Genomic DNA, 25,389 nt, shown 5'->3' with positions numbered 1-25,389 from the left:
GGGGGGGGGTGCCGCTCCCTCTTTACCGCCGGGTGTGGGCGGGGCGGTGGGGATACCGCTCCCTCCTTACCGTCTGTCTCTGAGCCCCCACCGACCGCTCTCCGCCGCTCGATCCGCGAACAATAGCCACCACCGCCGCTTCAGCCCTTTTATAGAGTCCTGGCCCCGCCCCTTACTGCCCTTATATGGTTCAAGGGGTGGGGGCGGGAGATCGCGTGGATTTAATCAATGAAGCCGAGCGGAGACAAAGGGAGAAGGATGAGGATGAGGATGAGGATGTGGATGTGGATGTGGATGTGGATGTGGGGGGATGAGATGAGATCGGGAGGGATAGATAGATAGGGGTAGAGAGGAGGGAGGGAGAGAGAAGGAAGGGCATGTGGACAATTGACCAGGCGCCCTCCCACCCTCCCAATCTGTAACCTTGGATGGTGGCACAGCACAGCTAGGTGCAAGCAGACAGAACTACAAAAGCTCCAGGGAAAAATAGACTCAGAATTTGCCTTCCACTAACTGTTGAACAGCTCAGAGTGCCTTGTCAACATTTCATTTACTTGGAAATGTTTCCTTTGTCCTTGCTTGGATTTGATTTTCATTTGATTGCACCATTGTGGTACCTATGATTCCTATGGGGATCCTAGTGGCACCTTCGATATAACCGCCTGCCAAAGGCCCTGGTCAACTCTCTTAATTCATTCAGCAAAGCCAGAGGTGAATCACTCCTGTAGAGCATCAGGTTCAGCTCCGTAAAGCAAATTACCACAGACTCTAGGGTACATCAAAGGCCCTTTATGACCAGTTGTAACAGTGTTGGGCAAATTTTCCACCTTCAATTTTGACAGTGCAAAGCTTTGATACCCAACACAGAAGTGGCACTTTCAGCCCTATTCAGCCAGTTTCATTATGCAATTATCTCCTGACTGATCTACAGTAGCTGCATCTGAACTCCACTTACTAAGAGTAGTTCCACATCCCTTCATACCCTTACCTAATAGAAATCTAATGGCGGAACAATGGAAACTCAGAGAAACAGACGGATCCCTGAAGGCAGTATGACAGGTTAATATGGCAGTTTTAAGGCATATGGGACACTTGCCTTTATCAAATATGGCATGGATTATAACAACAGGGAGGTTATGTTGGAGCTGTACAAAACTTTGTTTAGAACACAGCTGGAGTGCAGTTCTGGTCACCACACTATAGGTTGGATGCGATTGTACTGGAGGAGGTGCAGAGGAGATTCACCAGGGTATTGCCTGGATTAGTGCATTTTAACCATGAAGAAAGTCTGGATAGGCTCTTTTTTTAGAGCAGAGAAGGCTGTGAGAGGACCTGATAGAGATGTATTAGATCATGAGGGGCATGGATAGGATGGATAGAAAGCAGCTGTTCTTCTTGGTTGAAGGGTCATTAACAAGGGACATAATTTTAAGGTGAAGCACAGGACGTTTAAGGAGGATTTGAGGAAAAAGTTTTTCACCCAGATACTAGTGGGAATCTGCACTAGTGAGGATAGTTGATGAGAAACCTCACAGTCTTTAAAGAGTACTTAGATGAACTCTTGATGTCATAACATTCAAGGCTATGGGCCAAGTGCTGGAAGGTGAGATTAGTATCAATTTGGAGTAGTTTTGTCAGTGCAGATTTGATGGGACTGAAGGGCCTACGCTGTATGACTCTAACATTCTAACAGTCTTAGTAATGAAATATCCAAATTATCTACCCTCAGCAGCTTTATTTGTGAGAAAGTTCTAGATTTCTAATAACCTTTGTGTGTAAAAATTGCTCCTTAACATTCATCTTACATCATCACCTTAAAATTCAAAATCCCAAATAATCCTCACTTCAGAAGGTTCCATATTTGCAGCACTGTATCTATATGATCTTGTAATGGATTGCAGCTCTCCTCACTATTGACCATTTCCCCAATTTGGTGTCACATTCAAATTTTGAAATAGTGTTTTCAATTCTAAATTCCAAAGCTAATATAAATTGTGAACCACAGAGTTCCCAAAACTGCTCATTCTCCACTTTCTGCTACTCAGAACAACTATCCCCCACTCCTACCTGCTGCTTGCTGTCTTGAAGCCAGCTATCTATCCATTCTGCTACTTATCACCTAAGTTTGCATGCTCTATTCTATTGTATATTTTGCAGCATCTTGTTGAAGGACTTCTGGAAGTCTAGCTAAGTTCTATCCAGTTAAGCATTAATATCTCCCCATTTTTACTTGTGTTATCTGCTCTTGCTTATTCCTCACTACCAGATCCAATAGTGAATCTTGCCTTATTGGCCTTTATTCATATTGGCTTAGAAAGGATTCTACACATTCACCATTTCAGCATTGTTGAACTCCTCAATTATAATTCAATGTTTTTTGCTAACTACCTTAACTGTTAGTATAGCTTTTCCTTCACCTCCTTTTTACTATTAGGTAGTCTATAGGCTACCTTAATGACAGTGATAAATACATTATTATAACTTGTATTACAACTTGTAACTTATTATACCTTATCTCTATCCACAAAAATTGTATTTCTGTTTTACTGATGGCTGCACCACTTTTTTCTGTTGCCAATGTACTCTCTCTAATAAATACAGCTGCTCCACCGATCACTTTTCACAGTCTCTCTAGTTTCTAAATAGCTCATTCTCTAATTGATTCAACTTCATTCATAGACTGAATTCAATTCATTCATTATCTAAATATCTTATAACCTGCTGCATGTAATTATCAATCCTGATTTTTCTGTAGCCATATCTCAGTAACATTAACAACAGGGTATAAGGCATCCTCAGTTTGAAGGCAGGACTTTCACTCTAGGAGGATTATACAGAGGTCATTCTGACATTGCCACATCAGCAATGCGATTGACTCTAAATTCCCTTCTGATATGGTCCTAGCAAGCCACTCAGTTGTATCAAACCACTATCAAGCCTAAAAGGAATTAAATCGGACAGATTATCTGGCATCAACCAAGCCACAGAAAACGACAATGGCAAACTCAGCCCTGTCAATTCTGTCAACAACAAACCAATCAAGCAACAGCCAGAGATAGCCATTCTCGTGAAATTCCAAATTACATAGTTCCTAGACTGGATTTAAGGCAAATGGCAAGGGATGTAACAAGAAGGAAATACTTAATTCACTTTATTCTGAGCAACCTACCCGTCACAGATACATCTGACCATGAGTGTATTGGTAGTTGTGATCATAACGTTGCCTTTGAAAGGGAATGTCTATATCCTCCATGATGAGACAGCCCAGCATCTCAGTGCAAAGACAACACTGAAGCATTTGCATCCACCTTGGATGATCTATTTCACCCTTCTCCCGAGGTTTTCAGCATCATGTATGCCAGTCTTTAGCCAATTTGATTCGCTCCAAATGATATCAAGAGATGGCTGAAGGCATTAGATACTATTGCCCCTGACAACATTCCAGCAACAATACTGAAGACTTGAGCTCCAGACCTTGCTATGTCCAAAGCCAAGTATTCCAGTATAGCTACAATACTGTCATTGGCCCAGTAAGCTGGATAAGTACCTAAGTATGTTGTAACAAAAAGCAGAACAAATTCAACCTGTCCAATGATCAGATATCAAGTGCTATTAAGAGATAGTTAGCAATTAGCTGATATTCAGTTTGGGTTCTGCTAAGGCCACTCAGCTCATGACCTCATTACACCCTTGGCTTAAACATAGACAAAACAGCTGATTCCAACAGTGAGGCAAATGCATTAAGGACAAAAGAGTAACTGGGGGGGAATAAGGCACCTTTGAGATCAGCAAGGCTGACTATGTGTGCAGCCTCAGAAGATGGGGGACATACTAAATGAGTATTTTGCATCAGTGTTCACTGTGGAGACGGGTATGGAAGCGAGAGAACTTGGGGAAATAAACAGTGACATTTTGAAAAATGTCCATATTACAGAGGAGGAGATGCTGGGCGTCTTAAAATGCATAAAGGTGGACCTAATCAGGTGCACCCTAGAGCTCGGTGGAAAGCTAGGTAAGTGATTGCTGGGCCCCTTGCTGAGATATTTGTATCATTGATAGCCAGAGGTGAGGTGCCAGAAGACTGGAGATTGGCTAACGTGGTGCCACTATTTAAGAAAGATGGTAAGGAAAATCCAGGGAACCACAGATCAGTGAGCCTGACATCAGCGGTGAGCAAGTTGTTAGAGGGGATCCTGAAGGACAGGATTGACATTTATTTGAAAAGGCAAGGACTGATTAGGGATAGTCAACATGGCTTTGTGCGTGAGAAATTGTGTCTCACTAACTTAATTGAGCTTTTTGAAGGAGCAACGAAGAGGATTGATGAAGGCAGGATGGTGGACATGATCTATATGGACTTCAGTAAGGCAATCAGCAAGGTTTCATGTGGTAGACTGGTTAACAAGGTTAGATCACACAGAATACAGGGAGAAATAGCCATTTGGATACAGAACTGGCTCAAAGGTAGGAGACAGAGGGTGAGGGTGGAGAGTTGCTTTTCAGACTGAAGGCCTGTGACCAGCAGTGTGCCACAGGATTGGTGCTGGGTTCACTGCTTTTCTTCAGTAAATAAATGATTTGGATCTGAACATAGGAGGTATGGTTAGTAAGTTTGCAGATGACACCAAAATTGGAGGTGTCGTGGGCAGCGAAGAAAGTTACCTAAGAGTACAATTGGACATTGATCAGATGGGCCAATGAGCCAAGAAGTGGCAGATGGAGTTTAATTTAGATACACGTGAGGTGCTACATTTTAGTAAGACAAATCAGGTCAGGATTTGTACATTTAATGGTAAGGTCCTGGGAAGAGTTGCTGAACAAAGAGACCTTGGAGTGCACATTCATAGTTCCCTGAAAGTGGAGTCGCAGGTAGATAAGACAGTGAAGAAGGTGTTTGGTATGCTTGCCTTTATTGGTCAGTGCATTGAGTATAAGAGTTGGGAGGTCATGTTGTGGCTGTACAGGACATTGGTTAGGCCACTTTTGGAATACTGCGTTCAATTCATTTTTCCCTGCTATAGGAAAAATGTTGTGAAATTTGAAAGAGTTCAGAAAAGTACACAAGGATTTTGCTAAGACTGGAGGGTTTGAGCTATAGGGAGAGGCTAAATAGGCTATTTTCCCTGGAGCATCGGAGGCTGAGGAGTAACCTTATCAAAGTTTATAAAATCATGAGGGGCATGAATAGAGTGAATAGCCAAGGTCTTTTCCCCAGGTTAGGGGAGTCCAAAACCAGAGGGCATGGGTTTAAGGTGAGAGGGGAAAGATATAAAAGGGACCTAAAGGGCAACCTTTTCACACAGAGGGTGGTGCATGGATGGAATGATCTGCCAGAGGAAGTGAAGGCTGGTACAATGACCCACTTAAAAGCCATCTGGATCAGTACATGAATAGGAAGGGTTTAGAGGAATATGGGCCAAAAGCTGGCAAATGAGACCAGATTCATTTAGGATATTTGGTTGGCATGGACAAGTTGGACCAAAAAGACTATTACCGTGCTGTATAGCTCTATGACTCTAAGAATGATTGCCTTTCAAACCAAGCTCCAACAATGCTCAAGAAGACCAACACAATCCCAAGAGAAAGCAGTCCACTTTATTGACATTCCATCTACCACCTTGAAGATTCACTCCCTCCACCACTGATGCTCAATAGCAGCAGTGTGTTCCATTTGCAGGATGGCCAGCAGCAATCTACTAGTCTCCTTCAGGAGTATCTTCAAAACTCATCACAGAGTAGCCCCAGAGTACCATGTACAGCAGATGCACGGCAACAACATCACCCACAAGTTCCCCTCCAAGCCACAAAACTATCCTGACTACATCATCATTCCTTGACTACCATGAGGTCAAACTGCTGGCACATATTCCCTAACAGCATTGTGGGTTTAACTACATCACATAGTCGTTCAAGAAGACATCTCACCACCACCTTCTAGAGGGCAATTACAGATGGGTAATATACATTGGGCTAGTCAACCAGACTCACATCCTGCAAATGAATGAATATATCACCACTAACTCTGCTTCCCATCACTAAGACATTTCTATATCCTTTCTCTTAATTCATTGACTTACAAATAAAGTTGTCTCTCTTTAATAAACAGGAACAATAGCAGACTTTTAAGAAAATAGTTAATGGCCTGGGCAGAATGGTGGCTCAGTGGTTACAGCACTAGTGACCTGGTTTCGATTCCAGCCTTGGGCAACTCTCTGTGTGGAGTTTACACATTCTCCCCGTGTCTGTGTGGGTTTCGTCTGGGTACTCCGGTTTCCTCCCTCAATCCAAAGATATGCAGGTTAGGTGGATTGGCCATGCTAAATCACCCTTTAGTGTCTAAGGACATACAAACTAGGTGGATTAACTGTGATAAACGTGGAGTTAAAGGGATAGAGTGGGGGTGGGGTCTGGCAGGGATGCTTTTTGGAGGGCTGGTACAGACTTGATGGGCCAAATAATCTCTTTCCATCTGTAAGGATTCTAAGATGATTCTATGGCTCACAACAAAGATATATCTCAGTGAGGGAGAAAGGATTCAAGAAGGGGATATGTCAACCACAGTTAACCAGGGAAGTTAAGAAAAGCATCAAATTGAAATAAAAAAGAACACAATGTGGCAAATGTTACTGGTAAGCCAGAGCTTTAGGAAAGTTTTTAAAAGCAATAAAAGACAACCAAAAAATTGATGAAGAGGAAGAAAGTAAACTTTGAGGGTAAACTTGCAAGTAGTATCAAGACAGACAGTAAGAGCTTCTTTACATGTATAAAAGCAAAGAGAGAAGCCAAAGTGAATATAGGCCACTAGGACAGCAAGGCTGAGAAATAATAATGGGAAACCAGGAAATGGCTGATGTGTTGAATAAATACTTATTGTCAGTCGTCACAGCAGCAGATACTATTAGCTTCCCAAAATTAATAAATAACCAAGGGGCAAAAGGAAGATAGGAAATTAGTACATTAACTATCAATAGAGACAATGTGCTAAGGAACTAATGAGTCTAAAGACAAACACAGTCCCTGGACTTAATGGGATGCATCCAAGGATATTAAAGGAAATAGCTACAGCTAAAGTGGATGCACTATCATGGTTTTGCCATGGGCTGACCTAAGTGTCTCTGTTCAGGATATATGCTGAGTGAGGCTATGCAATTGTCTTCACTCAAGTGGTGTTCCCCAAGCTCAGTCAGACTGACGTGGATGTCCACTCATCAGAATACCCTGCTCATGCTCCACTTGCCGCATTTTCCAATGCTAAAGCCAGTTGTAGTGACTGTTTGAAGTCCAGTTGGGCTTCAGCTATTAGGCGCTTTTGCACGGTTACATCATTAATCCCACATACGAAATGATCTCTCAGAATCAGGGTTAAACCATAGTCACATGCCTCTGCCAGTTGTCTTAAACCTAGTCAAAAATCCCAAAACAGACTCCCTGGTTCTCAAATTGTCAAGTAATACTGGTAGCATATCAGAATTAGAGGAGACTTGTGGTTATAATATTCCTTAACTAAATCAGTCAACTCTTAAAAGGTTGTAGCATCTGGTGCCTCAGGCAAAGTCATATAACCAAAAATGCTGTGGGTCTACAGCTGTCAGGAGAATTACTCGTTGCTTTACATCTGCCCCAATGTCATTTGCCTGGAAAAAAATAACACATTCTTTCCACAGACTGGACCCTGTCTTCAATGGCAGCATTGAACTAGTGGAGTACCACTGCCTTCGAAGCTGGCGCCACAGTTATTTGTAATATATATTAATGATGAGATGAGGAAAGTGAATGCACTACAGCTAAGTTTACAAATAAGTTTCCCTAATAACTCATGATGCCAGAAATGCTTACCCCAACTCAAAGATGATTGTTTTGAGAGAATTTCTTCAGGACCATGCTTTTTTCTCATCATCCTGATATAACCCCACAGAGGCCAATATCCCATCATCAAGTCACCATTTTATTTACAGGTGGAGAGTCCTTGGCGCTGATCCAGTTCCCTCAGAGCCAGCTCTCAGAGTAAGCAGCGTGTCTGACACTCCTGTTTATATCTGTCAGCCAGGACTCCCTGATTGGACCAGATTAAAAGCCCCAATCAGGGAACTCATAATCTATGAGGTCCACCTGGCTGACCTCATTACAGTCACTACGGGGGGCATTTTCCAGATGGCATCCTGTAACTAGTGGAGTACTACAGCCATCAGTGGTGGGGCGACAATTATTTGTAATATATAGTAATGATGCAGCTGATGAAAGCGAATGTACTTCGGTTTAGATTGCGAATGAGTCAAAAAATGGTGGGAAGGCAAGTACTGAGGATTACACAAACAGTCTGCCGAGGAATATAGACAGTTTAAGCGAGTGGGTAAAAAATTGTCAGATGGGATACAATGTGGGAAAATATGACATTATGCGCTTTGGTAGAATGAATATAGGAGCTGAATATTATTTAAATGGAGAAAGATTATAGGAAGCTACAGAACAGAGGGATTTGGATTTGCATGAATCACAAAAAGCTAGCATCCAGTTCAGTGGGTAATAGGGAAGAAGGTAGTTCAGTGGTTAGCATTGCTGCCTCACAGCACCAGGGATCCTGGTTCAATTCCACCCTCAGACAAATGTCTGTGTGGAGTTTGCATGTTCTCACTGTGTCTACATGGGTTTTTGCCAGGTGCACTGGTTTTATCCCACAGTCCAAATATGTGCAGATTAGGTGGATTGGCCATGCTAAATTGCCAATAGTGCCCAGGGATGTATAAGTTAGGTGGATTAGCCATGGGAAGTGCAGGGTTACAGGGAAAGGGTAGGGGGATGGGTCTGGGTGGGGTGTTCTTCAGAGGGTTGGTGTGGATTTGTTGGGCTGAATGGCCTGTTTCCGCACTGTGGGGATTCTATGATAAATTGAATATTGTTCTTTATTTCAGTGGGAATGGAGTATAAAATAAAGAGGTTTTGCTAAAACCATGCAAGGCATTGGTCAGATCACAACTAGAATACTATGAACTGTTTACGGCCACTTATCTAGGGAAAGATATATCTGCACTGAAGGCAATCCACAGAAAGGTTCACTAGGCTGATATTGAGCATGGAGGGATTGTCTTATTAGGAGAGATTGAATCAGTTGGACCTGTACCCATTGAAACATAGAGGAATGAGAAGTAACCTTATTGAAACATACAAGATTCTTGGCAGAGTTGACATGACAGATGCAGACAGGTTGTTTCCCCTTGTGGAAGAGTCTAGGACCAGAAGGCATCATCTCAGAAGACAGAGATGAGGAGTAATTTCTTCAGAAATGAGTCTGTGGAATTCTTTACCACAGAGGGCTGTTGAGGTTGGGTCGTTAAGTACATTCAAGGCTGAGACAGACATATTTTTAATCAGTAAGGGTCAGATTTTTAATCAGTAAGGGAATCGACAGTTATGGGGAAAAGGCAGGAAAGTGGAGCTGAGAATTGTTGGATCAGCCACGATTTCATTGAATGGCAAAGCAGACTCGATGGGCAGAACGGCCTAGTTTTGCTATGTTTATGGTCTTATATCTCATGCATTTCTATATTAAAGTTTATTTTTAACTGATTATATTCCCAATGACCTCCCCACAACAGATTTTAGATTGGCTGGCCAGATTTTCCATTTCCTAACAACTGGGAAAACACTGGCAATTTTGCAGTCTTCTAACATTACTCCAGTATCTAATGATGACTGAAAGATTGGGGCCATGTCTTTAACCATTTTACCTTTGCCTCTGTAAGCAACTAGAATTCATTATGTTGGACAATGTCGCTTACTAACCTTCAATGATTCTAACCATTTTAGTACATCTTTTCTATTCATCATCATCTTGTTCCTAAATTCACTTTCCTCTTTTCGTGTAACCTTTACATTATCTGGTTCCTTTTAGGCATATGTAACGAATTCACTGAAAACTTTAGTCACGCCCTCTAACTCTAAGTGAAAATTTTCCTCTGAATCCTTAATAAGCCCAACATTTTCCTTATGAAACTGCTTATGCATTGTACGTCTTCTTTATTAACCTTTCAATTTAATACTACAGGTTAAGCTTTTCACATAAGCTCATTTCACCACCCATATTAATGTCTTCAATTTCCTCCTTGTGATCTTCCTATTTATGAAACTAAATTTTATTCCTGACTTTGGGAGCCTGGTTGCAAAATATCTCTCTCCAGAACTGATGAGCCCTGCCTCCTGTAGCCAGAGAAACAACATTAAATAATTATAATTTGTTAATAATAAGCTTGTTTGGACATTTTATGACACGTGGCATGTTTTTGAGGTGGGACTTGAGCACTGTCCTTCTAGCCAGAGGTAGGGACACTACCACTGCGCTGCAAGGCCCTTATTAGCTGACCCTATGTTGATTTGCTCAGGCAACCTTATTAAGGCCATCTGCATTAATTAGACGTGATGTTTTGTAGACCTTGCAGAAATGTGTATCCTCTTCAATGCAGGGCAAATAAGTCAGAGAGACATGGGGCAGATGAGAGATTCGCGCTCAGTGTGCTATAGCCAAATTGATTTGTATCGATACAAACGAAAAATATAAGGATAGATTTTCTGCTTTTGTTTGGAACAATTGATCCAAATAGGCATAAGATATTCAAAAAAAAATCAGAATTCTAAGCACTAGTTATGTTCATAACAAATAGTTTTTATGAGGGATAGGTAGGAACTGCCGATGCTGGAGTCTGAGATAACAAGATGTGGAGCTGTAGGAACACAGCAGGCCAGGCAGCAGCAGAGGAGCAGGAAAGCTGACGTTTTGGGTCTGGATCATTTTCTGAAGAAAGGTCCAGACCCGAAATGTCAGCTTTCCTGCTCCTCTGATGCTGGCTGGCCTGCTGTGTTCCTACAGCTCCACATCTTGTTATCTTATAAATAGTTTTTATGATCTTGCAGTATAATGCTAGAAGTTAGTCCCACTCACAAGACTGTCCATGACCCCAGCCCAGTGTGAAGAAATTCTCACTGAGAGCTTCTGCTGTTCACCCTCATTTGCAGGCTTTTGCAGAGCCTCGAAATTTAAAGCTGTTTTTTGGGGTGCAAGATTAGAAATGGATGCATTTTCAAAGCTTCTGAATGCGATTTATCTATTTCAACTGACTAAGAAACTGACTAGCATTGTGTTTGACTGGATTATGTGTTCATGGGATGTTTGTGTTGCTGGCTAGGTAGCATTTATTGCCCATCTTTAATTATACTGGAGAAAGCAGTGGTGAGCCACCATCATGAACTGCTGCAGTCTTTGGGGCATAGGGGACCCCACACTATCATTATGAAGGGAGTTCCAGGATTTTGACCTGGCAACAGTGGAGGAATAACGATATAGTTCCAAGTCAGGATGCTGTGCGACCTGGAGGGGAGATTGTATGTTCCCATGCATATGCTGCCCATGTCCTTCTACGGTTTGGAAGGTGCTATTGAAGGAGCCATGCTGAGTTACTGCAGTGCATCCTGTAGATAGCGCACATTGCTGCAACTGTAGTGGAGGGAGAGGATGTTTGTGGATGTGGTGCTAATCAAGCGGGCTGCTTTGTCTTGGATGGTATCAAGCTTCTTGAGTGTTGTTGGAGCTGCACTCATCCAGGCAAGTGGGCAGAATTTCAATACACTCCTGTCTTGTGCATTGTAGATGATGAATAGGATTTGCAGAGTCAGGAGATGAGTTATTGACTGCAGAATGCTAGCATCTGACCTGCATTTGTAGCCATAGTATTAACATGGCTAGTCCAGTTCATTTTCTGGTCAATGGTAATTCCCAGGATATTGATTGCAGGGATTCAGCAACGGTAATGCCATTGTGTGTCAAAGAATGGGTTATATTCCTTATTTTTGACAAAGGTCATTGCCTGGCACTTGTGTGGCACAGTTGTTACTTGCTAATTTATCAGCCCAAGATCGGATATTATCCAAGACTTGCTGCATGTAAGCATAGCTTCAGTATCTGAGGAGCACAGTTGATGATGAATATTGTTTTATATAAACTCAGCATTGACAATAAAACATTACAAGTAATAAGGCAAACATTATAGCAGACCAACTGGGGTCCATGTGTGTTGTTTGCATGTCCCCAGTCAGACTGACTGGTAGGCAGATCCCCATCATTTCCAAAAGAGAGTTCAATTATTTACAGTAACAAGTGAACCTATAAGTATATAACATGTAAGTAATTTACTGATACTTCTAGATCGCCTAGGGGTGATTGTTTTGTCTGGATTTGCCATTGATTTCCACAGTCACCCATGATATCATTGATCTTTCCTGTTTGTCAAGTTGTTTTCAAAACGTTTTCTTTGAAGCCTGAAACTCTTCCACTTGCTGTTTTGATGTTTGGTTTCCTCAATGTCCTGCTTGAATTCTCTCACTCGAGCATCATTGCTGGCATTTGTTTCTGAAATGACTCTCCTGAGTGGTTTGCAGCTCCTTGCTGTCTGAGCTATGCATCTCCACCTGTTTTTGCAGCTCTGTCATTTCCTCCAGCGTTACTTTGGTCTCAGGCCAATATTCCTGTAGCCACTCATGCTAAGCCTGATCTGTCTTATGTGTGAGTTGCTCCAGGTCTTCTCATAGAGTAGCAAACTTTTCACTGAATTGACAATACACAGCTTGTAATTCATTCTGCTTCCTCTTCTGCTCCTCCAGCTATTCATTCATACTTATGAGTTGAACAGAAATATCTCTCAAAGCCTTCGTCATCTCAGAGATAGCCTTCTCAAGTTTAAGTTAATCCTGGCATAATTGTTCAGCCTTTGCTCTTGAAGTTTCACATTTTTCTCCAAACCAGAGAGTTGAAATTTTAACTCCACTAATTTAAAAGAAACTGAGCTGTTCTGTTCTTCTTTCACATTCATTTCTATTTGTCATTAGAGTCATAGAGCCATCCACCACTTCCTCTGGCATCACATTCCATACACACACCACCCTCAGAGGCTGAGGGATGACCTTATAGAAGTTTATAAAATCATCAGGGGCATGGATAGGGTAAATAGCCAAGGTCTTTTTCCACAGGGTAGGGGAGTCCAAAACTAGAGGGCATAGTTTTAAGGTGAGAGGGGAAAGATTTAAAAGGGACCTGAGGGGCAACTTTTTCTCACACAATGTGGTGCATGTCTGGAATGAGCTGCCAGAGGAAGTGGAGGAGGCTGGTACAATTTCAAAGGCCCAAGACACCAGGTTATAGTCCAACAGGTTTATTTGAAATCACAAGCTTTCAGGGCGCTGCTCCTTCGTCAACACTTCACCTGATGAAGGAGTTAGTGCTATGAAAGTTTGTGATTTCAAATAATCTGTTGGCCTATAACCTGGTGTCTTGTGACTTCTGATATTGTCCATCCCAGCCCAACACCGGCACCTCCACATCATAACATTTAAAAGGCATCTAGATGGGTATATGAATAGAAAGTGTTTAAGGGATATGGGTCAAATACTGGCAAATGGGACTAGATTAATTTAGGATATCTGGTCAGCACAGATGAGTTGGACCGAAGGGTCTGTTTCTGTGCTGTACACCTCTATGACTCTATATGCTGGATGCAGTTGGGCTGAATTTTTTTTTTGGCTAAGTGCAATCTACACTAAAAGTTTTGGAGGGATTCTTGCCGTAGGGTTTAGCAACATTTCTTGCTGTCTCCTAACAAAGATGCCAAATTAATTGCCTCTACTCTGCTCATATGGCGTCCCTTACATCCAATTCTATCCCTATTGTACCACACGGCATTCCCAAAACAATCACCACTCAGTGGATATCCACAGAAAGATCAGCATACCATCTTCTTTAAAATGCCATTGTGTATTCAGATAATCACAGACATTCCAAAAATGGCCAGCCTGACCAAGGACAGAATGTGAACATGTAGAAGAAGGGGACAATAGCCTTGTGCTACAGCATCAGGGATCCGGAGCCTCTGATTGAGAGGTTAGTGCAGTGGAGGTGTGTTTCCTTCCTGGATGACCACAAGAGGGGGGTTCACTTGCATCTGACAAGTAGTAATCTTCCCATAATCCTTAGTTTCTGGAAATGTCCCACAGTATTGAAAAACTGCCAATGTTACACTTTTATTTAAAAAGGGCATGGGGCCAAAAAAAACAGGTAACGGCAGACCAGTTAGCTTAACCTGTTATATGGGAAAATGTTAGAGTATACTTTAAAGGATGTAATGGCAGAGCATTTAGAAATACATGAGATGATCAAGCAGAGTCAGCAAGGCTTCATAAAGGGGAAACCATGCCTGACAAATTTACTAGAATCCTTTGAGAAAGTTACAAGCATGATAGATCAGGGGGAAGCAGTTGATGAAATATATTTGGATTTTCAGAATGCATTTAATAAGGTACCAGGCTATTAATAGGCTAATTAATAAGAGCCCAGGGTGACAGAGATAGTAGATTAACATGGATGGAGGATTGGCTAATGAATAGAAGAGAGAGTTGGGATAACTGGGGCATTTTTAATATGCCAACCTGTAACTAATGGAGTGCCTCAGGGATCAGTGCTGGGGTCACAATTATTTACAATATATATTAATGACATGAATGAGGAAAGTGAATATACTATAACCAAGTTTGCGGATGACACAAAATAGTGGAAAGTCAAGTGGTGAGGACAACACAAACACCTAGATCTGTAGGTTCATAGTTCCTTGAAGGTGGAGTCACAGGTACACAGTGTAGTGAAGAAAGCATTTGGTACACTTGCCTTTATTGGTCAATGCATTGAGTATAGGAGTTGGGATGTCATGTTGCAGCCGTACAGGATATTGGTTAGGCCACTTTTGGAATACTACATTCAATTCTGGTCTCCCTCCTTTGGAAAGATGTTGTTAAACTTGAAAGGGTACAGGCAAGATTTACAATGATGTTGCTGGGGTTGGAGGATTTGAGCTACAGGGAGAAGCAGAATAGGCTGGGGCTATTTTTCCTGGAGTGTTGGAGGCTGAGAAGTGGCCTTATAGCGGTTTATAAAATCATTAAGGGCATGGATAAGATGAATAGGCAAGGTCTTTTCCCAGGGTAGAGGAGTCCAAAGTTAGAGGGCATAAAGTTAAGGTGAGATGAGTAGGGTTTTAAAAGAACATAAGTGGCAATCTTTTCATGCAGAGGGTGGTGCGTGTATAGAATGAGCTGCCAGAGGAAGTGGTGGAGGCTGGTACAATTACAACATTCAAAAGGCATCTGGTTGGGTATATGAATAGAAAGTGTTTAAAGGGATATGGGCCAAATACTGGCAAATGGGACTAGATTAATTTAGGATATCTAGTCAGCATGGATGAGTTGGACCGAAGGGTGTGTTTCCTTGCTGAACAGCTCTATGACTCAATACCTGCTGCCAGATGATGTGAAAATGCATTGAGAACCTGCACAGACAGACTGACAAACACACGAAAGTTAAAATCAGGGACACTGATGTGGAAACTGAGAGTCATGTGTAAACAATTGTTACCCATTCCACCAAAGTGCCTTCAAAGTTATCTTCTTTCTCTCACTCCCTGGTTCTGTAGCTGGGAATCAAGGAGCATGGTTGGTCATTAGCCCACTGACCCTGGATGTTTGGTGGGGCAACCTGGGAGCACTTGTGTCTAGGTGGGCCAGATATGCCAAAGGTCCTCTTGACAGAGGCAAGTTGACCCATTTCAGCTTTAACGTCCAAGGGTTGGATGGGGCAGGCAGGGTTGGGGTGGAGGGCCTCTCTGGAAGGTTCTGAGAGGAGAATTCTGAGGAGCCCTGTGTGTGTGTGGTTTGACCTCTGGCTGGGTGCCACCTGGCACTGCCCTCTCTCCTTGCAAGAGGGAGGCTCAAGGTTCCCTGTCTCCCTGTAGCCATGCCTTTGGTGGGGCAATAGAGTTGAGATGTGTACATCTTTCCAAAAGCCCCCAAAGGGGCTGTGGCCTGCTCTCCATGGCAACCACGTGTATGGATGGCAGCCAGCTGGTCACAGAAACGACTCCGCTGATGAGATTTATGGGTGAGGGCCATTATGTCCCATATACCAGTGTGTTGCTGCTGTTCCTTCCCATGCATTTTGTCAAAGTCCCTGATTGCCACACAGTGCCCTCTTGCCCAGGGCTGAGCAGTTCTCTGAGTGCCAGAGGGCTTAGGCATTTCACCCATGGCCGAGCTGTTGCTATGAGGTGCTCACTAAATCGTGTATCCACACTCTCTCTGCCGAAGGTTGCTCCCGGGGTGTCGAAATGAGCTGGTGGTGGGGATGCAGGAGGCAGCCTTGCAAATGCTATCTCTGAAGCCTCAGCACTTTCATCCTCAGATAGTGATGAGTTAACTTCTGGGAAATTTCTCCACATGGATGATGGGAAGGTCAGTGGAACCTGAAAGTCACAGGAGAGAGAAAGAGAGAGAAGGCATTGCAGCCAGTGGGTAGAGGTACTGTGCGGTGATTGAGAGTGACTATGCGTTAAGGGGAGAGTTGCAGTGGAATGGAGGAAGGTATTTACACATTTGTTGGGACATGGATGTTTCGACTTTCCCACAGGAGCAGTCCCGGTTTTCTACTGTAACGGCCAGCATTCTCTCCCCGTAGAGAGTCAGCATCTGGATGTCAGGCAAACCACCCCCTCCGCCACCCATATGGGTTTGCTCTGACCTGTTATGGGCTGTTTTCTCCTGTAGCAACAGAAAGGAGGGGAATATATGAAATCACAGTGGCTGTATGTGCTGGTGCATGTGGGGTTAAGGTAGTGAGGTGTTTGAAAGAACTAACAGAGCAGCATGTGTCAGAGGTAGGGGGTTAAGAGTGAATGAGAGAAGGCATTGCACAAATTAGTGAGAGCGGCCCAGCATGGGCCTTGGTAGAAGATGAGTACAGTGGCAGTGATACAGTGAATGTAAGTTGGCAGAGGTCAGAGTGTGGCATTTACCCTGGCAGAGTGAAAAAGGTCATTGCTGGCTGTTTCTCTGCATCCCTGAGATGGCACTTACCCGTGTGAGGACAGCAGGTCAGGCCAGCAGTGTCTGGTGCTGCATCTGGTCCTCCTGGAAGAAGACATCTCTCCCCTGGAGCACCCTGTCCACAGGGACATTCAGGTACCTGTCAGAGAATCATGGTGCCATCTTTCCTTTCTCCACCCTGTTCTGACTCTGTCTTTGACCCCCTGAGGAGGACAGCTTCAGAGTGCCAGTGCTCACAGGGTCCACAGCTGCCTTTTAAAAGATGGCAGGGACGCTAGAGATGCCAGTTTTTGATGGGTACCCACCGAGTGGCAAGTTGCTCTAGGAATGGCACATGATAAGATGAGCCCAAAAACAGACATGAGAAACACCTTAGAGGCATGGTCTTTCATTAATGTGCCAAGCTCAGTAAGGTACAGAGAGAAAACTCACTCAGCCTCATGGTGAAAAATCCCTCTTAAAAAAAACTCAATGCAACTCAGACAGAAAAAAAGTAAGAATCAGCCCTTTCAGTTCATAGTTCTCAGCAATGTGATCAATGACCAAGGGCTATTTCTGTATTTATAGAAAGCAGACACTGAACCCTAAGAAATGACAATGTACATAAGTCTGCCGTTTAAGATGATTTAATTTAATATAATTTTACAGGAGGAGAAAGATGCAATGTTCAATTGTCCAGTGTTCAATTATGTGGCTGCTACCTGCTGACTGTGCTGTTTGTTGTGAGCCAAGCCTGTGGGCAAGGTTAGAGAAACTAAGAGCAGGATGAGACAGCAGTCAGCTTAAAAGCTTTGAAATAAAGCTCATGTTCACTTTCAGAACTAGAGTCATCTCTGCATATCTCTGAGAGTTCAGCTGATGATATCCGTGATCCACACAGCAGACTTACAGGCTCCGAGGAAAAAAATCTTTCCACATTAATTGACTCTCCTTGCTTCTCTATGCCATCCACTCTCATTTCAAAATATACAGAGCACTCAAAGACATCTTTGCAATTAATATCGAGACCATCCATCCAGCTGCCACTGCAACATTCCTACATGTCTTGAACTCGCAGCAGCATTTTCTAGTTTTTCTTTTATCTCATCTTGTCCATGAGACCTCCATCTTGTACTCTATCAACTCTATGAGTACTCATCAGCTGACCACCCAATTTCTGCTCCTGGTTTCTATCTTAGTTAATATCATAAGTGGTTCTTCTCCTCTGGTGTAGACCCACTTGCAAGTCAGTTGTCATCAGCCCCTTTCTTTGAAACTCCATTCATTCTCTTTGTAGACTATCATCCTAATTCCAACCTTATTCTCTTCCCCAATGTCTTTGACCCTCAATCATGTTTTTGAAAGATTTTCCTTTAGGTTTTTACCCCTAACAGTCCACAAAGTCATAAATAACATTAAATGTGATGGGATAAACTTGCCCTTTTCCTCCTTCTGAACGGTCTGTAGCTTTTGGCACGGTTGACTAAATTACCTTCCTCCCGGTCTAAATTGGGCAGATTGTGTGCTCTAACTAGTATCAAGAGGAGCCTGGTCTGACTGCATAGGATCCCAGAGGGTGATCTCCACTTTAATTCTGTTTGGTTCATTTCAAGTTCTCCTCAGGTTTTCACAAAACAGCCTGGGCTGATGTGGCTCAGATTGCCCCAGTTGTACTGAAAGAATGTTTGATATGGTCCACATGGAATCATTACATTCAATCAAGAAAGGTGTATTCATGATGAAAATCATTCCACCCCTACAACCAACCTCACAGATACTTTTCTGAGGAAGAGTCACCAGACCCGAAACGTTAACTCTGATTTTCTTCCTCACAGGTGCTGACAGATCTGCTGAGCTTTTCCAGCAATTTCTGTTTTTGTTCTCACAGACACTTTACTGCACATCAGGGAAATGACATATTTGGAACAAAATTTGTAAAATACACTCCTCCTATGTAAATAATTTAAGGAAAATGTAGCATGCAGTATTAAAATTTGCTGTTTCCAAAAGACTGGTCTTTCATTTCCTGATCTTTTTCATATTCTTTGCTGGTTTTTCAGCTTTACTTTGTGGCTGTGTTAAGTGCTGGGCTGAATCCCAGCATTTCACTAGTGTCTGGGGTTTATCCTGGCCTCCACTTTACCTCTGTCTTTCGATGCGATTATATTCTCTGCTGAGCTGCTGTTATTCCATTAGAGGCCTGCAGTGTCTGCTCATGTGCTCCCAATTGTCATCACCCACTTGGTTATTGTGTCCACTGACTCTGCTCTTCCCTCATCTTTCTGAACTCCTCTGTTACTCTTCAATTGGTTTGACTGTGTCCTCAATGCCTATTGCTGCTTATATATTTAATGCACTTGTTTACTCAACCCACTACAGCATTCCTCAGACTGCCTCTCTTACCTGGAGTGATGCAATTAACCTACTCCTCATCCTTCCTTGGCTTCCTGGTCATCGTTATTCTAGCAGCGCATTTCACTTCCACAGGTCTTCACTCCTCTACTAATCTGCCAGATTCATCGGCCAACATTGCTAACACTTGAGAACACTATACAGCTCCGCTCCACTCAATCCAGTACATCCTGCCCAATACCCTATCACTCCAATAACTTGTAAATCCACTTCCCCACAAAGTCCACATGCAGATTTATCTCACCACAACCTTCTGTCCTTCAGACTTAGACTCTCTTCCATTTATTCCTCACCATCTCTTTTCATAACTATCACCTTGCCTAACCTCTGCCATGTTTTGGTAGGCTAGTTAGGCTATTGTTTTAGATCGGGCCCATTACTTAGATCTCCGCTTTTCTACCAGCCCCTCAGTTCTTTCCCATCTCTGCACCTGTCATCTGGTCATGCCTTCTTCCTTTTTTCCCACCTTAGATATATTATCTCCAATCTATAACCATTCCTTAGCACTCCTACTCTCATTATAAACCCATGGTTACCCCATGTGCCCTTTTTGGCATCTTAGGACCAGTCACAACCTTCTAATATGCAGTTAGCCCCCACTGCTGTCTTTTCCCATCTTTTTGACCGTCTAGCCCAGTGCACCAAAGGGGGTTAACCTCACCAATCCCCCTTTCACTCCATTGACCTTTTTCATCAGTATCCTTCCACCTTCCCCAGTCACCAGCCCCCTACACTTTCCAGCAGAATGTTTGTTGACTCACAAACACACCTCTTGACTAAAACTGCTACAGATAGATGTTATTGAAATAATCTGACTTTATACAGTACCATTCATGATCTCAGGATCATGCAAAATATGTCAAAGCCAATTAGAATCATACAGCTCAGAAACAGAGCCTTTGGTCCAACTTGTCCGTGCCAACTAGGTTTCCCAAACTAAACTAGTCCTACTTGCCTGCATTTGGCCCATATCCCTCTAAACCTTTCCTGTTCATGTACCTGTCCAAAGGTCTTTTAAATGTTGTAACTGTACTTGCATCCATCACTTCCTTCAGCGGTTCCATATATGAACCACCCTCTGTGTGAAAATATTGCCCCTCAGGTCCCTTGTAAATCTTTCTCCTTTCATCTTAAAATTATTCACTCTAGTTTTGAACTCAAGTACCCTAGGGAAAAAAGACCTTTGCTATTCACCTTATCTATGCCCCTTGTGATTTTATAAACCTCAATAAAGTCACCCTCAACCTCCTATTGTTGTAATGTATCCAGATGTGACATGCATATCCACACAGCAAATTACCACAAACAGTAGTGTGATAAAGCATTGGATACTCTGATTTTCATGACGATGGTTGCATTGACAGATGAAATATTGATGACAACAGCAGGAAGAACCCCCTTGCATACAGGACATCAATATAATGTCTCACCTTAAAGATTGCTCCTCCAATGATGCAGCATTCCCTTAGTACTGCACTGAAGTTTCGACTGAGACTTTGAGCTTAGGTTTCTGGAGTGGTATTTAGAACCCATGATCTTAGTGGTGAGAGTACCATCAGCTGAGCAAATTCAGATACATCATTATTCACCATTACATAAATCTTTCTGCTGCTGTGAAATGTTCCATGTATTTTTTATTCCCTGTGCTTAGTCTCACTTCTTAGACAGCTTGCTAATTTATCACATATGGAGATTGTGGTAGAAACAAGCCTTCTGTGCAGAACTCTAGCATTCCATCATGTTTCAGTCTCTAAGTCTGGCTTTCGTGAATAAATTGTTCAAGATTAATAAATGAAACAGAACTAAAATGAAGCAAAGAACTGGGATTCTGACGAAGAGTCACTGGACTCAAAATGTTAACTCTGCTTTCTCTCCACAGATGCCACCAGTCCTGCTGAGTTTCTCCAGCAATTTCTGTTTTTTAATATAAAGCAGAATTTTGCACTCAAGATTTTCTCAAGGGTCATTTTCATTTAAAAATATAATGTGGGCATTGCTGGGAAGCTCTTACTGTATTTGTCCTGAAAAGATAGCAACGTGGAAGCTTCAATATAAACTGGGTTACAGCTGAATGCCAGACAGCTCATATAAGGGTAAGTGCCAGGAACATTTCCACAGGGGAACCTTGCCCATATTTGTGGGTCACCTTGGCTTTCCCACCAAAGCAGATCATTGGGATGACCCCTGCAGCAATTCAATCACACTAGCCAATCACATGAATGAATTCTAACACTGATCCCAAGGCAAAGTGAAATTTAGTCGAGGGTGGAGGCCATCAAACTCGAGACTTGTCAACTTGAAAGGAAGGGAATAAGCTTTCTCAGCTTTTCCAGTCCAAAGGCACGGCCAGGAATGACACAGAATTACTGAACACAGTGGCTGACAAGAAGCAGGAAAGAATTGGCTCAGTTTCACTCCCATAAACCCATCTCAAAATGTTTGTGGGCGCTGGGAGGAGGGGAGGCATGGTTGTGACCCTATCACAAACTCTGACCTCTGCCAGCACATACTGCCATCGAAGCAGTGGAATCATTTCATGATTAGACATAATACATTGAAGAATTTTGAAATTTTCAATGTGGAATTTTAAAGAAGACTATAATCAAGGTCTAGTATCTCGTGATTACTTGGTAACAGAATAGAATTTGGTTAGAGATAACCCACTGGAAAGAACACAAAGCTGCTTGCATGGCAAAAATCAGAGTATTTAAGGGCTTTTGTCTTTTCCAGTCTGCAGTCTTCATATGTTACAGGCCCAGGACTTGGTAAACTTGCCATAATTTTGAATGTCAAAAATAAATAAACTATAAGAAAAGCAGCTGACTACCTGAAGCCATAAAGAAAGAGGAATGAAAAATACTACGTGAATGATCTGTCAGCAAGGAAGAAAGTACAAACGTGATTTAACATTGAATTCTACAAGATCCAGAAGCTACAAATTAACAACAATTTATCTCCGAACTCTCTGGAAGAGGTGAACTGATCATTCTGAGGAAGGGTCACTCAACCTGAAACATTTAACTCTGATTTCTCTCCACAGATGCTGCCAGACCTGCTGAGCTTTTCCAACAATTTCTGGTTTTGATTCCGAGTTTCAAGTTCAATTTCCCAGACCTTTGTTTTATTCATTCATTGGGTGTAGGTGAGCTAGCTGGACCATCACTTATTGCCCATCCCTGTTGCCCTCATGAATGCGATGATGCGTTGTGTTTTTGAACTGTTGCAGTCCATTTGGTATAGGTTTTCCCATAACACATAACATCTTGTTTAGAAAACTGCGGTATCTTAAGCATTTTGGTCTTAGTTTACTCCTACCCTTCATACCTAAAAGGGTTAAAACTGTTCCAACATCATAAAGGTGAAATTATCATAATGCAAATAAACATGACAAAAATGGTTATTAAAACCCGAGTTAAGTTAAATTCCATATGATAATTGGATAAATGGTATTTATGGGTGCAAGGTCAGACAAGTTAATATCACAGCCTTCACATTGAGAACAACCACCATTGTGTTGTGCGGCACTATCACCGTGCTAACTGGGACAGACTTCAATCAGATCTAGCAACTCAAGACTGGGCATCCATGAGGCACTGTGGGCCATCAACAGCAGCAGAATTGTACTCCAGCTCAATCTGTAACCTCATGGCCCGGCATATCCCCCACTCAACCATTACCATCAAGCCAGGGGATCAACCCCGGTTCAATGGAGAGTGCAGAAGGGAGGTATTAATCTGGTGAAGCCACCAAACGGGACTACTTGCATGCCAAACAGCAAAAGCAGCAAGTGATAGACATAGCTAAGCGATCCCACGACCAACGGATCAAACCTAAGCTCCGCCACATCCAGCCGTGAATGGCGGTGGAGAATTAAACAACTCACTTGAGGAGAAGGCTGTATAAATAACCCCATCCTCAATGATGGGAGAGCCCAGCACATCAGTGCAAAAGATAACGCTGAAGTATCCACAGTAATCTTCAGCCAGAAGTGCCTAGTGGATGATCCCTCTCGGCCTCCTGTAGTGGTCCCCAGCATTACAGACACCGGTCTTCAGACAAATCCATTCACTCCACGTGATATCAAGAAATGGTTGGAGACACTGGATACTGCAAAGGATACGGGCCCTGACAACATTCTGACAATAATACTGAAGACTTGTGCTCCAGAACTTGCCGCTCCCTTAGCCAAGCTGTCCTAGTACAGTTACAACACTGATATCTACCCGACAATGTGGAAAATTGTCCAGGTATGTCCTGTACAGGAAAAGCAGGAAAAATCCACCCAGCCAGCTCCCGCCCCATCAGTCTACATCCCACAATGAAAACAGAGAAAAAGTATACAAATTTCTGAGTGCAAAAAAACATTACGGTGACAGAGATTCACAATTTCAATCACCCAATCAAAGATTCTGAGTCACAGAGGGGCTGAATTCTTGAACTGATTTAGCCAACATGTAACAAGCCAAATGAAACAGGGTGCAATTCTCGATTTCGATTTAGGGAATGAAGTTGGGCAGGTTGATGAAGTAGCAGTATGGTCATTTTGGACGTGGTGATGAAAGTACAGTTAGATTTAGCATAATTATGGAAAGAGACAAAGATAGAACAGAAGCAAAGTTTCAAAACTGGGGGAAGGCAAACTTTACAAATCTGAGAGATGATCTGGAAAAAATGAATTGATAACAATTACTTGAATGAAGATCAGTGGCGAATCATTGGAAGACATTCAATAGCAAAATTCTATGAGCACAATGCAGATATGTCCCCACAAAGAAAAAGGATGATACCACCAAATCTAATTTAAGACAGTCAGTCTGATCTTGGTAGGCAATGGGCAAATTATGGAAACCAACATTGAAAGATAGGATTAATTGTTACTTGGAGGGCATTGATTATCAGGGATCGAATGCATGCTGTTGTTAAGCAAAAAATCAGATGTTACTAACTTATTTGAATTTATTTTTGAGGAAGTAACAAGGAGGATTGATGAGGGTAATGTAGTGAAAGTTATCTGTGTAGAATTTAGTAAGACGTTGGACAAGGTCGCACATGGCAGACTGGTCAGAAAAATTAAAGCCTATATAATTGAGGGGAATGTGGTGAGTTGGGTCCAAGATTGTCTCAGTGACGGGAAACAAAAGTAATAATTGACATGTTTTTTGCAAATGGAAAGCAATTTCCAGCAGGGTTCCGTAGAGCTCGGTGTTAGGTCCCTTGCAGTTTGCAGTATATGCTAATGATTTATGTGTAAATGAAGGGGGGACATGAGGAAATTTGAAAATGACAAACATCAATCAAGTATTTGATAGTGAAGAGGATGGCTGTTGATTGTTGAATGATATCAGTGATTTGGCTGAGTGGGCAGAAAAAGTGACAAATAGAATTTAAACCAAAGGAAGTGTGAGGTTATGCATTTGGGGTGGGCAAGCAAAGCAAGGGAATACACAATAAACTGGAGGGTACTGAGCAGAGTAGAGGAAGTGAAAAAGGGTTTTGTCTAGTCCACAACAAGCTGGAGGCTCTTGTTGGGATCAAAATGTCCAATTCCAGGATTATTGGACTCAAAGGCAGTGAGTAGTGAGTGTTGGCGTTTTTATTTCCAGGTGTTGCATTTGGTTGGTTTAGACAGGGTGTGCCTTGTATAATAATAGCTGTTTCAGTCACTAAGAGTTTTCTGGGGGTAGAAGAAGTCACTTTGAATGTTTTACAGAAAGTGAGTAAGGCAAAGCTTTCAGAATTGGCAAACAAGTTGAGGTTGGAGTTGACTGCATCTGTGAGAAAAGGAGAAATAATTGCAGCAATAGCTCTACATTTATAATTGCCAGGAATGCAATTAGAAGCATTGGCGATTGTTAAAATTCAATTGTAAATGAAGCAGCTTGAATTACAGGCAATGGCAATGGAAAAAGAAAAAGGAAAGAATAGCCCTGGCAGAACAAAAAGAAAAAGGAAATGAAGCAGTTTTAATTATAATTAAAAGCAGAGAAAAAAGAGAATCAGAGGATGTCCCAAGCAGAAGAAAGGGAGAAAGAGAGAGTTTTTGAACTTCAGAGATTGGAACTGAAAACTCAAAGTCAACTTAAAATGGTG

General features: G+C 42.4%; 1 protein-coding gene across 2 annotated transcripts in view; it reads right to left on the bottom strand.

Annotated features, from left to right (window-relative positions):
* The window catches only part of LOC125481251 (thymosin beta-10-like), a 49,209-nt gene that overhangs the window by 5,720 nt on the left and 18,100 nt on the right, over positions 1 to 25,389 (bottom strand). The window contains exon 1 of one of the 2 annotated variants that reach the window (XM_048592557.1): positions 71 to 199. The exons of the other annotated variant lie outside the window; for it this stretch is intronic. The gene's annotated coding sequence lies outside the window, so the exon portion shown is untranslated. Of the gene's footprint in view, positions 1 to 70; positions 200 to 25,389 lie in introns of those variants that run through there. 2 annotated transcript variants of the gene reach the window in all.

This window comes from Rhincodon typus, chromosome 3, assembly GCF_021869965.1.
Source record: "Rhincodon typus isolate 14 chromosome 3, sRhiTyp1.1, whole genome shotgun sequence".
In the NCBI taxonomy this organism is placed as follows: Eukaryota; Metazoa; Chordata; class Chondrichthyes; order Orectolobiformes; family Rhincodontidae; genus Rhincodon; species Rhincodon typus.
The sequence above is the reverse complement of the archived record's forward strand: the minus strand, read 5'-3'. Positions and strand labels throughout refer to the sequence as shown.